Source organism: Schistocerca piceifrons, chromosome 6 (genome assembly GCF_021461385.2).
Source record: "Schistocerca piceifrons isolate TAMUIC-IGC-003096 chromosome 6, iqSchPice1.1, whole genome shotgun sequence".
Lineage (NCBI taxonomy): Eukaryota > Metazoa > Arthropoda > Insecta > Orthoptera > Acrididae > Schistocerca > Schistocerca piceifrons.
Window position 1 is genome coordinate 85,422,573 of NC_060143.1, and position 15,769 is coordinate 85,438,341.

The 15,769-nt window shown below is 43.6% G+C and overlaps 1 pseudogene; it reads left to right on the forward strand.

Moving 5' to 3' along the window:
* The first annotated feature begins 2,841 nt into the window (after positions 1–2,841).
* On the forward strand, positions 2,842–2,959 carry LOC124803738 (annotated as a pseudogene).
* The last annotated feature ends 12,810 nt before the right edge of the window (positions 2,960–15,769 follow it).

The window sequence follows — 15,769 nt, forward strand, 5'->3', positions numbered from 1 at the left end:
CATGTAAGTCATTCCCTGATGGCTTAACAGATGTCGTATCACCCTGTCCCTTCTCCTTATCAGTGTTTTCCACATATTCCTTTCCTCTCCGATTCTGCGTAGAACCTCCTCATTCCTTACTTTTCAACATTCGTCTGTAGCATCACATTTCAAATGCTTAGATTCTCTTCAGTTCCGTATTCCCCGCAGTCCATGTTTCACTACCACGCAATGCTGTGCTCCAAACATACATTCTCAGAAATTTCTTCCTCAAATTAAGGTCTATGTTTGAAACTGGTAGACTACTCTTAGCCAGGAACGCCCTTTTTACCAGTGCTAGACTGCTTTTCATGTCCTCCTTGCTCCATCCGCCATGGCTTATTTTACTGCCTAGGTAGTAGAATTCCTTAATTTCATCCACTTCGTGACTATCAATCCTGACAATAAGTTTCTCGCTGTTCTCATTTCTGCTACTTCTCATTACTTCCGTCTTTCTTCGATTCACCTTCAGTCCATATTCTGTACTCAATAGACTGTCCGTTCCACTCAGCAGATCATGTAATTCTTCTTCATTTTCGCTCATGGTAGCAATGTCATCAGCGAATCGTATCTTTGACATTTTTTGACCTTGAATTTTAATTCCACTCCTCGATGTACAGACTGAACAATAGGACTTAAAGACTAAATCCCTGTAATATGATTGCTAATGTTGAGGCTGAATCTTTTCGGAAAATAATCCGAGGAACATTCTAAAATTGTAAGTAAAGTCGGCCAGAACGGGCAACTGCATTGTTAACACGCTTACGCCAATCTACATCGTCGTACCAAGCTTTCCGACTGTTTACTTGTCTGCACTGGAGAGCTACCAGGGACTGTATCGTCTATCAGCAGGCCATTTCTCCTTCAACATTCCTTGCATGCAGATGTGAACACCAATGATGAGAAGTTTGACAAGCTACATTTATATAGCGAATGGAGGCACGAAACGAATTGCCAAGGAATGTGTGATCAGCCATAGGAGTGTCATTCGCATCTTGCCTCGACATGCATTCCGTCCTTATCATCTGTCACTACATCAGGCGATCGGAAGACGTGATTTCGAAAGTCGTATAGAATTTTGTTGATTTTCTCTGCATCGTTTGGGAGACAACACTACGTTTATCCAGCGTGTGCTGTTTACCGACGAAAGCAAAGTATAAGAACCAAGATAAAGCAAATTTACGTAATTTACACTATTGGGCAGCTGAACATCCACGCTGGCTTCCTCAGGTACTACATCAACGCCTGTGAAGCTTAAACCTATGTTGCGGCATTATAGGAAATTTCATTGTGGGACCTTACTTCATCCCAGCGATGTTAAGTGGAACTAGGTATGCACGCTTTCTTATGATCATGCTATCCGTTCTTTTATGAGAAGTACCAGTGGATAGGCAACAGTACACGTATGTAGTTCCAGCAGGACGATTGCCCAGCTCACTTTTCTCACGTTGCAACCTAATTACTGAATGTAAATGATGACTATAATTCTTATGGGGGCTGTATCGCATCATTGTATGAAATACAATATTTTAATTATGAACTTAAAACCAACGTTTTGACCATATTACGAAGGCCTTTCTCTGGGTAAGACATAACACGGATTAAACGTTGGTTTTAAATTAATACTTAAAGTGTTTTATACAATGACGCGGTACAATACCGAGAAGAATTTTAATCATCATGACACCGGCCGTGGAAGCCTACGTAGATATGTCACTGAATGAAAACTTTCCTGACCGTCGGATAGGACGGAATACTGTAGTACTATGGCTGGCCAAGTCTCTTGATTTGACTCCTCTTGATTTCTTTTTGTGGGGACTCGTGAAAAGTGCAGTCTATCATGAAACCCCCCAACTATGCCACACGATATGCGCGGCCGAATAACAACAAAATGTAACGACATATCATGCAATGTTCTTTCATCTTTTCACCTATCTCTCGAACAGGGATTATAAATGTGCCTCGCAATCGATAGTAAACAATCAGAGTGAAATGTATAACTGTGTTTCGTTAAGAAAAGCATTTATTTGATGGGTGACATGTCGTCGGTCATTCTAAATAACCTGCTCGGTTTATTTAAAGTGTATTCCGTCCATTTACAATTACTAGTAGTATTTTTAGACACATCTGTGCGACAGCAGTTGGTTGACCTTAAGTATTATTCAGACGTTTCCAGTCAAAGACTGGTAGGGTATTTTTTTTTTTTTTTTTCAAATATAAGAAAGTTAATACAGTAGTTTCCTTTTTTCCATGAATACGGCTTTTTATTATTATGAAGCATGAATGACCGACGTTGCTGTTTCGGCTTTGAGAAGTAAACAGCAACAGGAAGTGTTTAAATAGAAGACTGCTTGACGAAACTGTAGTTGTTTCGATAAAAACTAGAAAGTGCACACAACTGAAATAGTTTTCAAAAGCCCCATCTTATGCGACAGAAGATGACATATGCCGTGATTTTGTACATAAAAATCGTAGTGAACCCTGTATCTACGTCGCCTAGGAAATGAGGTTTTATCTTAGTAGAGCAGGCCTGTCTTGCTGCATATAACGACCGAGCGTCGCATGAGACCGCTGCTTGGTGCTTTTTACTCAGCAATAACTCTGAGTCTGGCGACATTGCTTTGCAATTTCGGTACATCTCTCTGGATTTTTTTACTAAGTGTTTAAATCTAAATATTAACAAGTATTATATCACAGTACTCGTCTTTCGAAGCGCTTTCGCGTGTCGTTAAAAACAGTATATCATTCTATCTAAAATAAACTTTCTTCATTAACTTGATCGGTAGAAGAGTTAAGATATTTCATCACGTACCAGAGTACATGGGCAACGGCCTTGCCGCAGTGGATACACCGGTTCCCGTGAGATCACCGAAGTTAAGCGCTGTCGGGCGTGGCCGGCATTTGGATGGGTGACCATCCAGGCCGCCATGTGCTGTTGCAATTTTTTGGAGTGCACTCAGCCTCGTGATGCCAATTGAGGAGCTACTCGACCGAATAGTAACGGCTCCGGTCAAAGAAAACCATCATAACGACCGGAAGAGCGGTGTGCTGAGCACACGCCCCTCCTATCCGCATCCTCAACTAAGGATGACGCGGCGGTCGGATGGTCCCGATGGGCCACTTGTGGCCTGAAGACGGAGTGCTTTGCCAGAGTACATGCCCCTTAGCAGTACTATCATTTGACGAAAACCTTGTTTCGATACCTGAAACCGTTCCCGAAATAAAAAGCGTATTACATCTTACGTGACTCATCCTGTGTAATTAGTCTTCCAATACAGTTGCTCGGTGCGGCAAAAGTCAGTGTGGATGGAAACGTAGCCTTTCTTGCCAGACAAAATCGCGCCTACGTCCAGAGAGAGGTGTCCCCCACCCCTCTTCTGGTGCCGTCTTGCCGCATAGAAGGAACAAAACAGAGCCGCCCGCTCCACTTTTCCGATTTTGGCTCGCCGAGATCAAAGACGCGGGCTTCCGCATAACTTCCGCCGTTTAACAGCCCGCTGCCTGCGCGTTATTCGCCGTAATCGCCTTATATTTGACTCGGCAAATGAGCCTGAAGCTGCCGGCCTTTATCGGCCGCGCCCGCGGGATCGGAATCGGCTTTAGGCGGCAGCTTGCCGCTGTTGCTGCTGCTCGGTCTGGCCCCCGGCCCAGACGGAAACCGATATTTCACGAGGCATCGCGCATACCGCCCCGCCGAGGCGCGCACTGGCGCACTACAGTCGAGCGTCCAATAACGGCGGACAGCGCGCTGTTGGCATGCGGGACGGCCTACACCACAGGCGCTGGCTGTCGGGCCACCCAGGTACCCTGCCAGCGCGGGCACCGAGTTGCTGTTGCCAACGGTAAACGGGAAAACGGATCGAAGGACAGCCGTAGAGAGCATACTGCACAAAATATTTGTAACGCCCCCTCTCAGCACGTCGCTGTTTAGATTTGTGATGAGGTGGATCTTTGTGGCTTATAAACTATGTGTGCTTTGGAAATCAGATCTGGGAGCTGGTGAGTTCTGGAGAGATTCAATAAGAGTCTCTAACCATTCTTTCCACTAACCTGTCGTCTTCTAAAGTTGTGTCCCCAGCGCAGAAGACAGCATGTTGGTCGGGGGATCTTCTTTCGCGGAGGCTGCTATGCTGTCATGTCGAACCTGTGATTGTGCTTTTTATGGGATGCCACTTGCCCAGGTTAGTCTCCGTATCTACAGAGGGCAAGATCTGTAGTACTGACAATGATGGTAGGCGACGCTTCTCATTAATATACCCTGTTTGGTTATTATTTAAATATTCACTCATTTTACACTGTCTTTCACAACACTCGACATAGCTTTCTTAATTATACCGTAACTTTTCCATTCCACATGTCCGTCCCTCCAGAACGCCCGGAACAGAGTTACGTATCCGGTCCTACAGGATGCCTAAAACAGAGTGGCTAGAGCAGCCAAAGTACTTCGTCCCCCAGGCTCAAATGGCTCTGAGCACTATGGGACTCAACTGCTGAGGTCATTTGTCCCCTAGAACTTAGAACTAGGTAAACCTAACTAACCTACGGACATCACAAACATCCATGCCCGAGGCAGGATTCGAACCTGCGACCGTAGCGGTTTTGCGGTTCCAGACTGCAGCGCCTTTAACCGCACGGCCACGTCCCCCAGGCGCGGCAAAGCGTCCCGAAGGTGTCCGAAGCACTTCGGTTGTAATGTCGTTACTCTTATGTTTCTAAAAACTAGCGAAATTTAATAAACAAAACTTGGTTAAATACAATGAAAAGTATATAAATAACTAATAAGAGAAGTTAGGCGTTTTGGTGTCTAACATCGAATGTGCCGACCAATCAGAAGTAAGATCAGTACAATTGGCGGACTCTCCTACGGGACTGTATAATATAATAAAATAATGGAATAGATGAGAATAAAATGTTGAAATGCGTGGCTTTTTAAAATGAATTGAATTAATGATATTAATTTTTCGGCATGAATGACAAGCACAATAAGCTGAGCTACACCTGGAAATAAGTTCGTATTAGTTCATATTATTTTAAAGGGCGAAGTAGTTTCTTTCTCCGCTGTAGATTAGTGCTTACCATTCTTTATAACACTACGTTTGGTCGCCGTGTTCACCTTTGAAGTCTTGACCGTGTTCCCATTAAGCTTATCGGATCTTCGTAATTTTCCAAAGTACACAGGTGGGCTTCAGTTCTTGTAATTATTGTACTATTTGAAATAACAACTCACACGACCATTCTGTTAATAAAACAATAGTGTATTTTTCTAAACGGTGCACATATGAAATACATACTCCTCACTTATTCATAGCGACCCCAAAATGGCGGTCTACAATTACTCGCTAAAAATGGCGTGCTTCTTACTCGTTCACTAGCTGAGCGCGAATCCTTCCTTCCTCCTATTGGTACGAGAAAAAATCCTCTGTTTTTTAACAACTGAAAGTCAAAAAATACATGACGGTAGGCATAGGCTCTATGATAGGCTACCGCTTCATCTTCTCTCTTTGCCTTTAAAGAAGACGAAAACATAAAGAAAATGCAAAAGGTTTATCACAACTGGTACATACTGTACCATCTGTCTGTGAAACCTCACTCCACTTTTATGCCATACGCTACTTCACGTGTATCAAGCTGCATTAAGGCGAGCTTCTAGAAAAATAAAATACTGGCGGTCACAGCCATGAATAACACAAGATGTCAAATAATTGTGAAACTTCATTTTAAATGATCGTCAGCTGTTTATTCTTGTGCCCAGTGCTACCGGTTTCGATCAATAGACCATTATAAAGCCGAAGCCTAACGGCCAGACAAAATCTTTAAAGCGTGCAGGCCACAATTTGCTGTCAAAATAAAAATGATGGTGGTAAAAACGTAGAATTTTCTTACAAAGCGTAACCAGCTTGTCACTACAGCGTTTGAATGGAACAACGTCGATGCAGATAGATAAACATAACTTCTGTTATAATAAATACAATAGACATATAGGAGATGCACACAAGGCGATGATACATAGGAACTGCAGAAAAAACCAGTTTTCAACAGCAGAGATCAAAGGTAAATGACTACGAATCTTGGAAAAAGATCAGAAGAGAGTGTCTGTAGCTGTAACATCGATAATGTATACACAGCACAGGTACATGTGATTTGGAGTAAATACGTTTAAAAACGGTGTAAACACTGACGTGACTTAAAAAAAAATACTAAACGAACACTATCAATAAACCGTAATAATGAAAACGCATACAGCGATGTGACATGAGTGGTGAAGGAAAACTTCACAGAACATGCAATGTCAAATTAATAGAAAGTAAATAAGAAAACATAATTAACCTCCTTTAATGTTATGTGTCTTACATAGGTGAATGTGAAGGAGCTAGAGATTTTTAATTGTATCAATCAAACAGGCATGTAAACACTGGGGTCTCAAAGAGTATCATCAAAACAAAACTACAACCATACATGCAATGAAGGGATTTTGTATCATATCGATCTTTTTAGAATGTAAGTAGTTAAGTAGCTACTCGAAATCGGCGTTCACATTGTCTGAATAGGAACGTATGAAAAGATGCTATATATAAACAAATGTAAAAAGATATATATGTATGATTCAAAAGGTTCAAATGGCTCTGAGCACTATGGGACTTAACTTCTGAGGTCATCAGTCCCCTGGATCTAAGAACTACTTAAACCTAACTAACCTAAGGACATCACACACATCCATGCCCGAGGCAGGATTCGAACCTGCGACCGCAGCGGTCGCGCGGTTCCAGACTGTAGCGCCTAGAACCGCTTGGCCACTCCGGCCGGCTATATATGTATGATAAAACAGTGTATAATGACCTGTAAAGTCATGTCTCATAAATAAAACGAATATGAGGGGACACGAATTATATATAGAGGTTGCAGTATACATTGGTCAACCATTTACAGAAAAATTAAACACGGCATGAAATACACATAGAGGAGGGGGTGGGTAGAGCGGGCGAGCTGTGACTGAAATATTTCATGGTTAAGAATATATGTTATGAAAACATGGATGAGCTTATCAAGGAATATAAAATGTGTTAAAACATAAGAACAGCTTGTTGTGATCTTCAGTCCGAACGTCCAAGCCTCCTCATCTCCGAATAAGTACTGCAAACTACTTCCTCTGAGTTTATTTACTCTATTAAACTGTTGGTCTCCCTCTATGATTGTTATCCCTCCCCTCCACCCACACTTCTGTTCAGTTCCATTTGGGATCCCTTTATGTCTCAGAATGTGTCCTATCAACTGAGTCCTTCTTTTAGTCAAGCTGTGCCACTAATTTCTTGTCTCTCCAATTCTTTTCAGTACCTGGTCATTAGTTACGCGACCTGTCCATATAGCCTATCATCGGAATTCTTCTCTACCACCGCATTGCAAAACCTCCCATTTTACTTTTTTCGAAACTATTTATCGTCAATGTTTCACTTCCATGCACGGCTACACTGCGTGCAAATACTTTCAGAAAATACTTCCTGATACTTAACTCTATTAGGCTGATGCATACATTCGTAACGTTTTTGTTTTGCATATTGATATTCCGCTTTCTGTGGGTTTATTTAGCGATTGCCATTTTTTATTTCTAGTTAAGTGTTGCTATGTGAGTTTACATATTGTCGTTCTGCCATTTTCAGATAGTCAGAGGAACTGTGGACTCTAGAAAATGGAGTGCGAAGTGGAGAAATCGGAACATTTCGGACATATTCTTCTGTTTGTGTTCAGAAGAGGGGTGACTGTGCGGAGGCACCCAGAAAGATTTTTGTCGTGTATAGATAATGCCGTTGGACAGAGCACGTGCCGATCGCGGTGGTCTAGAGGTTCTAGGCGCTCAGTCCGGAACCGCGGGAGTGCAACGGTCGCAGGTTCGAATCCTGCCTCGGGCATGGATGTGTGTGATGTCCTTAGGTTAGTTAGGTTTAAGTAGTTCTAAGTTCTAGGGGACTGATGACCTCATATGTTAAGTCCCATAGTGCTCAGAGCCATTTTTGACAGAGCACGTCTAGAAAATCCATTTTTCATTTTAAAGTGGATAGTTTTGACATTAGTGACTCTCCACGGTCAGGAAGACCTTCGGTGTTTGAGGTTCAAATGGCTCTGAGCACTATGGGACTTAACATCTATGGTCATCAGTCCCCTAGAACTTAGAACTACTTAAACCTAACTAACCTAAGGACAGCACACAACACCCAGTCATCACGAGGCAGAGAAAATCCCTGACCCCGTCGGTGTTTGAGGAAGATAGTTTAAATGTATTCATTCACGAAAGATCCAAGTCAGTATACTCGAGACTGGCAAGTGTGGTGAACTGTGGTCATTCCACAATTGTGGAACATTTGCATGCAATGGCGAAGGTTTAAAAATCGGGTATTGGGTACCGCATGCTCTTAGGCAAAATCACAAAAGTTAGCGAATGGCCTTACATGCATCTCTGCTTGCTCGTCATCAATTGGCTAGTGAACAACACCGACCATTCATGTCCTGTTCTGATACTGCCGACGAGACGTGTTGACTTTATGCTAACGTAAGGAAAAGAAAGGAATGGTTGAGCTCAAACAAAGCAGCAACTCTCCGTACAAAGACCTCTGTGCATCCACAAAGCATAATGTCACAGCAACAGTGTGGTGTGCTACGAATTGCTTCCACGATGTGCAACCAGCACTGCAGACATTTATTGTCGACAACTGAGACATCTTGAGAAGCAGTGCAGGAACAACGACCAGAAATACTGCGTGAAGTGATTCTCGTCCACGGTATCGCCCTGCCGTATTCTGTTAGAGTGACAAAAAGCATTATAGATGAGATGGATTGGGAATTTATTCCCCACAGACCTTACTCGCCTGAGCTTGCACCCTCAGATTTCACTTTATTCGCTCTATATTGCACAGCTTTCAAGGAATTTCGTTTCTGGATGAAACTGCGCTCCGAACATGTCTCATTGAGTTCATCGCCGGGAGACGACGCATTTCTAACTAGTCGAGGGATCGAAAAGTTTCCTAACTTTTCAGACGCAAACAGTGAAGAAAAATATATCATTTATGACTCAATTTGTTATGTCTCATCGTCAAATATGTGATGTCTAGGAATCCTAAGTGCTCGGTTCGCTAGATAATTGATCGACGGTCGTATAAATGAGTTTTATTACAATAAGAATAGATGCAATACATAACCTTTGCATTTACACAGATGTATTGCAAGCATAGGGCGACATACGAAATAATGAATCTTCTTCAGTATAGAAAATTCCAAGTCTGTGCTACATAGAGATTACTAGCGAAGTGAATAGAGTCAACGCTGCTATACAACTGCCTAATCTTGAAGCTGTTACTGAAATGGGCCGCACCATTCGGTCGCGGCGCTTATGTCCTCTTAACACAGGGGCTGCTGCCTTCCCTTTGTTATCCTGGAGGGCGATCGTGCGACTGGCTGACTTCTCACAGCCTTCTCTTCCCTGTAATTCCCCACTAACGTACCAGCGCTTGACTATACGCCGTAACAAAAGTCTCATGTGTATCTGCTGTGTTTATTATTAAACTTATTGAAAAACATTACAAACTTATGTATCAACTCAATAAGCCGGCCGCGGTGGTCTAGCGGTTCTAGGCGCTCAGTCCGGAGCCGCGCGACTGCTACGGTCGCAGGATCGAATCCTGCCTCGGGCATGGATGTGTGTGATGTCCTTAGGTTAGTTAGGTTTAAGTAGTTCTAAGTTCTAGGGGACTGATGACCATAGATGTTAAGTCCCATAGTGCTCAGAGCCATTTTTTTTTTCAACTCAATAAATTCGATGTTAAAAAACTGCTCTTCTTTAGAAACGCTTTCTTTGCTACGTCTGTCTACGTTTCATATCTTCTTCCTGCACTTCTATTCCTACTTCAAACATTTCTTTTGTTTTCTTTACTACTTGCTCAATGCAGACATCGGGGATAGACTACAACTATGTCTCACTCCCTTCTCAACCACTGTTTCACAATCATGTCCCTCGACTTCTATACAGTAACTGCCGTCTGCGTTTTGTAGAAGTTATAAATATCCTCTCGCTTCCGTATTTTACCCCAGATACCTTCAGAATTTCAGAGTATTCCAGTCAACATTGTCAAAAGGTTCTAAGTTTAGAAATGCTATAAAAGTGGTCTTGCCTCTCCTTAATCTATCTTATGAGATAAGTCATAGGGTCAATATTGCCTCGCTTGTTCCTTCATTTGTCTGGAATCCAAACTGAGCTTCTGCGAGCTCGGTTTCTACCAGTTTTTACAAACTTTTGTAAGGAATTGGTATTGCTATTTTGCAACCATGACATTTAAATTGATTTTTTTTCTTTATTGAGTTTCGATTCCCCCCCCCCCCCCCCCCCCCACCTCAAAGGGGCGGCCTGGTAGCAGCTTTTAAAACAGAAGAAGATAATAAACAAGAAAAGCAAGCGATAAAAACATTGACTTAAATTGTAAACTGGCGGAAAATTTCGGAAGTTAAAACATAAACAAAGGGTTGACGATGCTAATAAAATACACAGGAAGAAGAAAGGGAAAATAGTTGACAGGCAATTAAAAATAACACGGCGTCAGCTTGGTTTCTGTTCGTAAGAGACATAAAAATCACACCCAGCGACAGTACGATTTCTGTTTGCGACACTTTGGAAAAGACGCACAACACTTAACACTTACTTAGAACACTGCACTAAAATGTTAGCACGAAGATGATACACCACAGCCAAGGGCAGATAGGGGCGGGGGGGGGGGGCTTGGACATTAGAGAAAAATAGGGGCCAAGGAGAGGAAAAACGAAGTGCGGGGGGGGGGGGGGAGGAGCCGACACAGAGGGAGAGGACTCATGGTGGGGGGGGGGCACGGCAGACGTGAGAGAGAGTCGGGAAAGGCAGAGGAGGGGAATGCAAAAGGACTCAGGGCAGAGAAGGGAGGCAGACAGAGGGTAGGTGGGGAGAAAACAGGATTGTTGGGGGGGAGGGGGGAGAGGGAGCGTGGAAGAACGACAGAGGAAGCGAGGGGGAGGAGAGAATCAGAGTTGATAGGAGGGATAAAGGGAGGGAGAGAGGGCATTATCAGGGACGGGGAGTCGACGGAAGCCACCTTGGGAAAGGAGATGAAGGGTGTAGATGTGGAGGGTAGGGGGGATACAGTGGTGATGGCGTGGCGGAGGGTGGGGGTTGGATAGGAGAGGCACAACCAGGGGATGAGGGGCATCAAGGTGACGGGAGGTGTAGAGTACGCCAATATGTCTGAGGAAAAGGAGCAGATGGGTGAAAGGAAGCAGGTCATAGAGGATCTGCATGTGGGGTGGGAGGTGTATTTAAACTAATAGTTCAGTAATATTTACATCTCTCAGCACCCACATTCTTTCGAATAGCCTCCCAGCACACACAATGCTAATACCGCGCTGATATACCATAATGGCCTCAATTTGGTTGGAAAGAGGATCCTTAGGTTTCCTCAGATAGACCACATCCACCTAAAAATTACTCAATAATGAGTAGAGCTCATGTACCGTTCACAGTTCATTGTGTCATGAAAAAAAAATGTGATAAAGATTCGCCTATGTGACACTGCAAACCATAGTGCTACCAAACCGCATAAATACTGAGTAATACTAAAATTAAAAATTATTTCGACGGTCGAAACACAGGCCGTTGTTTTTTAATCGTCGTCGGAATAATTTTTAATTTTTGGTAGCGATATCTCGATTTCGCCTGTTTCCACCACTGGCGGCGTAGTATGTTTACTTGCTCTAGAGGGCAGTTATGGCACCTTCTCGCGCACGGGTTGTGGGCCTACTGCGGCCTATATAGGAGCCGTCGCTTGCCCTGAGAAGTCAGTTCCGGCGAGATCATATACCAGCACTCTCGCCTGAAGATGGTGGCCAGTTGGACCGCTGAAATATTGTGTCAAGATGACGTTATGATCCCGCTGCAAACCCTAGAAGAATATTATCAATTATTACGCCAGGAAAGCCTTCGTAATCACATTCTGCTGTTTCTGCTTCTCTACTGACAACACAGTACTCTCCGCCAGATTTCATGCGATTGTTTATATCCACCCTCCACAACACTGGACAGTCCCTGTCGGTGAGTGCCTGCAAACCGCCTAGTCTTGATTTCTCTGAGGTTGTTCCATAGAGTTTCCACCTCACAACCACATCAGCAACAGCGCAGCATCTTTAGAATGATTGAGTTACTCAGGTAGCATCCAACGACTAAAAATTATTCCATTTCATCTTGGCATGATTGCACAGCATCCTTATATTGCAGTTATTTAAAAAAGAGTCGTAGGTTGCACAATGTTCTTTATTATCTCAACAGTTAATAATGATCATTGTACAAATTGCGACTGTTTTTAGATAGTGTCCGGTCTACCTTCGGTGTCATTGAACGCAATCACCGACCCATTCTGCTGACACCTAGAGGCATTTATACTTTGTCATGACTGTTCACTGTGCATGACACGACATCATAATTAAGGAAAACATTGATTCCGTCGGTCGCATGAGATGGCATCCGACTTGGAACTTTACTGTGATATGTTACTGCAGTGGAGAAAGTTGGATTTGCTGTTGACTGTTGCTTCTTGCAGTGTAATGATTGGTAGTCATGCGAACGAGGTGTGGACTCTCGTTCTGCTCCTGTTGGATGCAGTTACTCCCCGGCAACGCTTGCATCTTGTGTCTCTGGTGCGGCCTGTTGGACCCTCATGGCTGGCAACCAGGATCCCCCCCACCCACTCTACTCATATTGTTAGAATGTTTTAACAGTTCGATGTCTTTATGATTTTGTAACTCATGACCCCCAGATACCTGGCAAGTACGCAGGTTTCTCTACATTTTATTTTCCTGCTGCAGTCTTCCTGGTGTTCGGCCACTGTTGATTTGTTGGGCTGCCTAAATGGAATGAAGCATTCGTACTTCGTACACAAGTTGCTACTGGCCTCCCGGTCTCGCCGATGTGTACTTCACCATATACACGTTCAATCTTGTACACGCCTGCGGTGTGCATAGCTTCTACCTTGTCCTTAGTGCCTAGCAAACGCTGGGTCTTGCTGCAACCCAGGGAAGGTTTCAGCAATCCTGCCAGTGATATTCTTCACGAAGGGTAGCGGATATTTTAGTAGTAGACGTGGCTAATAAAGACCGTCACACATCTACAAGAAGATAGCACTTAAAGTTTATTTACACTATGAACACTTAATAACTGAGATATGTAGAATTTTTTATAGGTTTATGTTCTTCTGTGGGGCTGCGTTATATACAGTGAGAGAAATGTTCATAATTGAAAAAAATTCTCTTGAATGCTGATACACTCTGATAGTCTCTGAATATTAGTAATATTCAGTAGTGTCGTGCTACGTCAGTGTATTGTCTTCAATGTTGCCTTCCATACTGACGGTGATAGGTCTACAGATGCAGTGAATCTGGGGGTGAAGCTATGAGTGCAGCGGCTTAAAAAGATGCACTGACCAATCAGATTGCAGACAGTGAGGACATGCGAATTCCGTTTCATCTGCTGCCGTGCATGTACAGGGTCACCCCCCCCCTCCCCCACCCCCCCCCACCCCCCCCCCCCTCGCTTTACCCCGTCCCTTCGATGGACACAAAGAGCGGTGGAAGATCGAACTCGCTAAGTGTCGAGCTGGTGGGAGATTTTAAAGTGCCGTCTCTCACGTAGCTGTGAGCGGCACGTGTAGTGGTAGGTACTGTCGATAAAGATGACATTGACACCGTAGCAGCCGGCCGCTGTGGCCGAGCGGTTCTATGGGCTTCAGTCCGGAACCGCTGCTACGGTCGCAGGTTCGAATCCTGCCTCGGACATGGATGCGTCTGATGTCCTTAGGTTAGTTAGGTTTAAGTAGTTCTAAGGGGACTGATTATCTCAGATGTTAAGTCCCATAGTGCTTCGAGCCATTTCAGGCATTTGATTTGATACCGCAGCAACAGCGTTGCTGGCTGCAGTTGGTCGATTTCTGCCTGTCTTATTTTATTTTGTTCATTGTCACGGCCATGTGAATCGATTTATGGTTCTAACCATTGGCAAAGAACATTTTTTGCGGCCTTTCGAGCTCAAGCTGCTAATTGTAATCCAGCGATAAAGTTATTGGTAACAAAACTACCGTACTTTGCTTCGGTTTCTGTACCCTACTCATGATTAAGCGGTAGATACAATGTCCAGTCACATTAATGTGCAGTTCGATTTGTATTATCGCGAAATAGGGGAGATTGTGCCTCGGACGTGATACGTTAATTGGGGTGGCAATCATTAAAACAAATGCGTTTTTCGTTCCGACGGGATCTTCTCATGAAATTTCATTCACCAGTTTTCTCCTCTGATAGCGAAAACATTCTGTTGGCACCCACCTACGTAGAGAGAGTTGATCATCACGTTAAAATAAGAGAGATCAGTGCTCAAGGAGAAAAATTTAAGTGCTCGTTTTTTCCCACGCGCCGTTCGAGAGTAGAAAGATAGAGAGACAGCATGAAGGTGATTCATTGAACACTCTGCCAGGCAGTTTATTATGAATAGCAGACAATCCTGTAGATGTAGATGTAATGTGACCACCTGTCAAAAGTCTGAATTACCACCTTTTGCAGCGTGGACCGTTGGAAGACATGCAGGAGAGACTCGGTGAGGTTCTGGAAGGTACGGACAGGAATGTGGAGCCGTAATGACTCCAGAGCTGTGTCCAGCTGCGCTGCGTTTCTCGGCTGAGGATCCGTGGAGCGAACTACCTGATCGGGGTGGTCACACAGATTTTCAATTCTGTGTGAATGCGTGGAGTCTGGTGGCCAGGGGAGCTCAGTGAACTTATCTTTGTGAGCTTTGAAAAATGCACGTACGCTGCAAGCTGTGTATACAACTTACAGATGTTATTGGGGCGAGCTCTGAATAAATCAAGCGATCTTGGCTTCCACATTATATATACGGGGTGTTCAAAAAGTCTCTCCGCAGTGCCATATGATGGTTAGCCGCGCGTGCCGTATGTTGCAGTGAATGTACCGAAATTAAACTCAGTGAAATACAGGTTATTAATTTATTGAATAATCATTTTTACTTACAAATTTTCACATAAAATGTTGAATGCACAATTCAGTTCGTCTAATCGTGTTTCCAAACACAAGTTGTAAGATTTCTTCTGTAACAGAAGCAGTGAAAGTGGATATTGCAGTTTTCTATTCATCGATGGATTTTGGACGGTTTTTATAGACAGTTGCTTTCGCTGCACCCCAGAGGAAAAAGTCAGGTGGTGTTAGGTCAGGCGATCGTCGAGGCCAAAGTCCCTGTGAACTTATGCGATCACCAAAAACATCAGCAAGCAGTAACATTGAAACGCGAGCTATATGCGCGGTTGCACCATCTTGTTGAAAACAACTGTTCAGTATTTCACTTAAGACAAGTTCTATGAATGGGTACAGAATATGACTGAAGTATCGTTGTGCCTTTATTGTTTCGTTGAAAAGTATGCGACCCACAATCCGACGTCTAGAAACTGCAATCCAAACTCCTATTTTCACAGAATGAAGTGGTTCCTCATGAATACACAATGGATTTGCAGAACTCCACGTACGAGAATTTTGCGAGTTCATGTACCCGGATAAATGAAACCAAGCCTCATCAGTGGAAAACGTTTCATTAAGAATATCCCTTCCATTTTGTTGAACGAAATTTTTGAACCATTGACAATAATGCAGTCTCTTGCCATGATCAGTATTTTTGAGTTCTTGCGCGACTGTC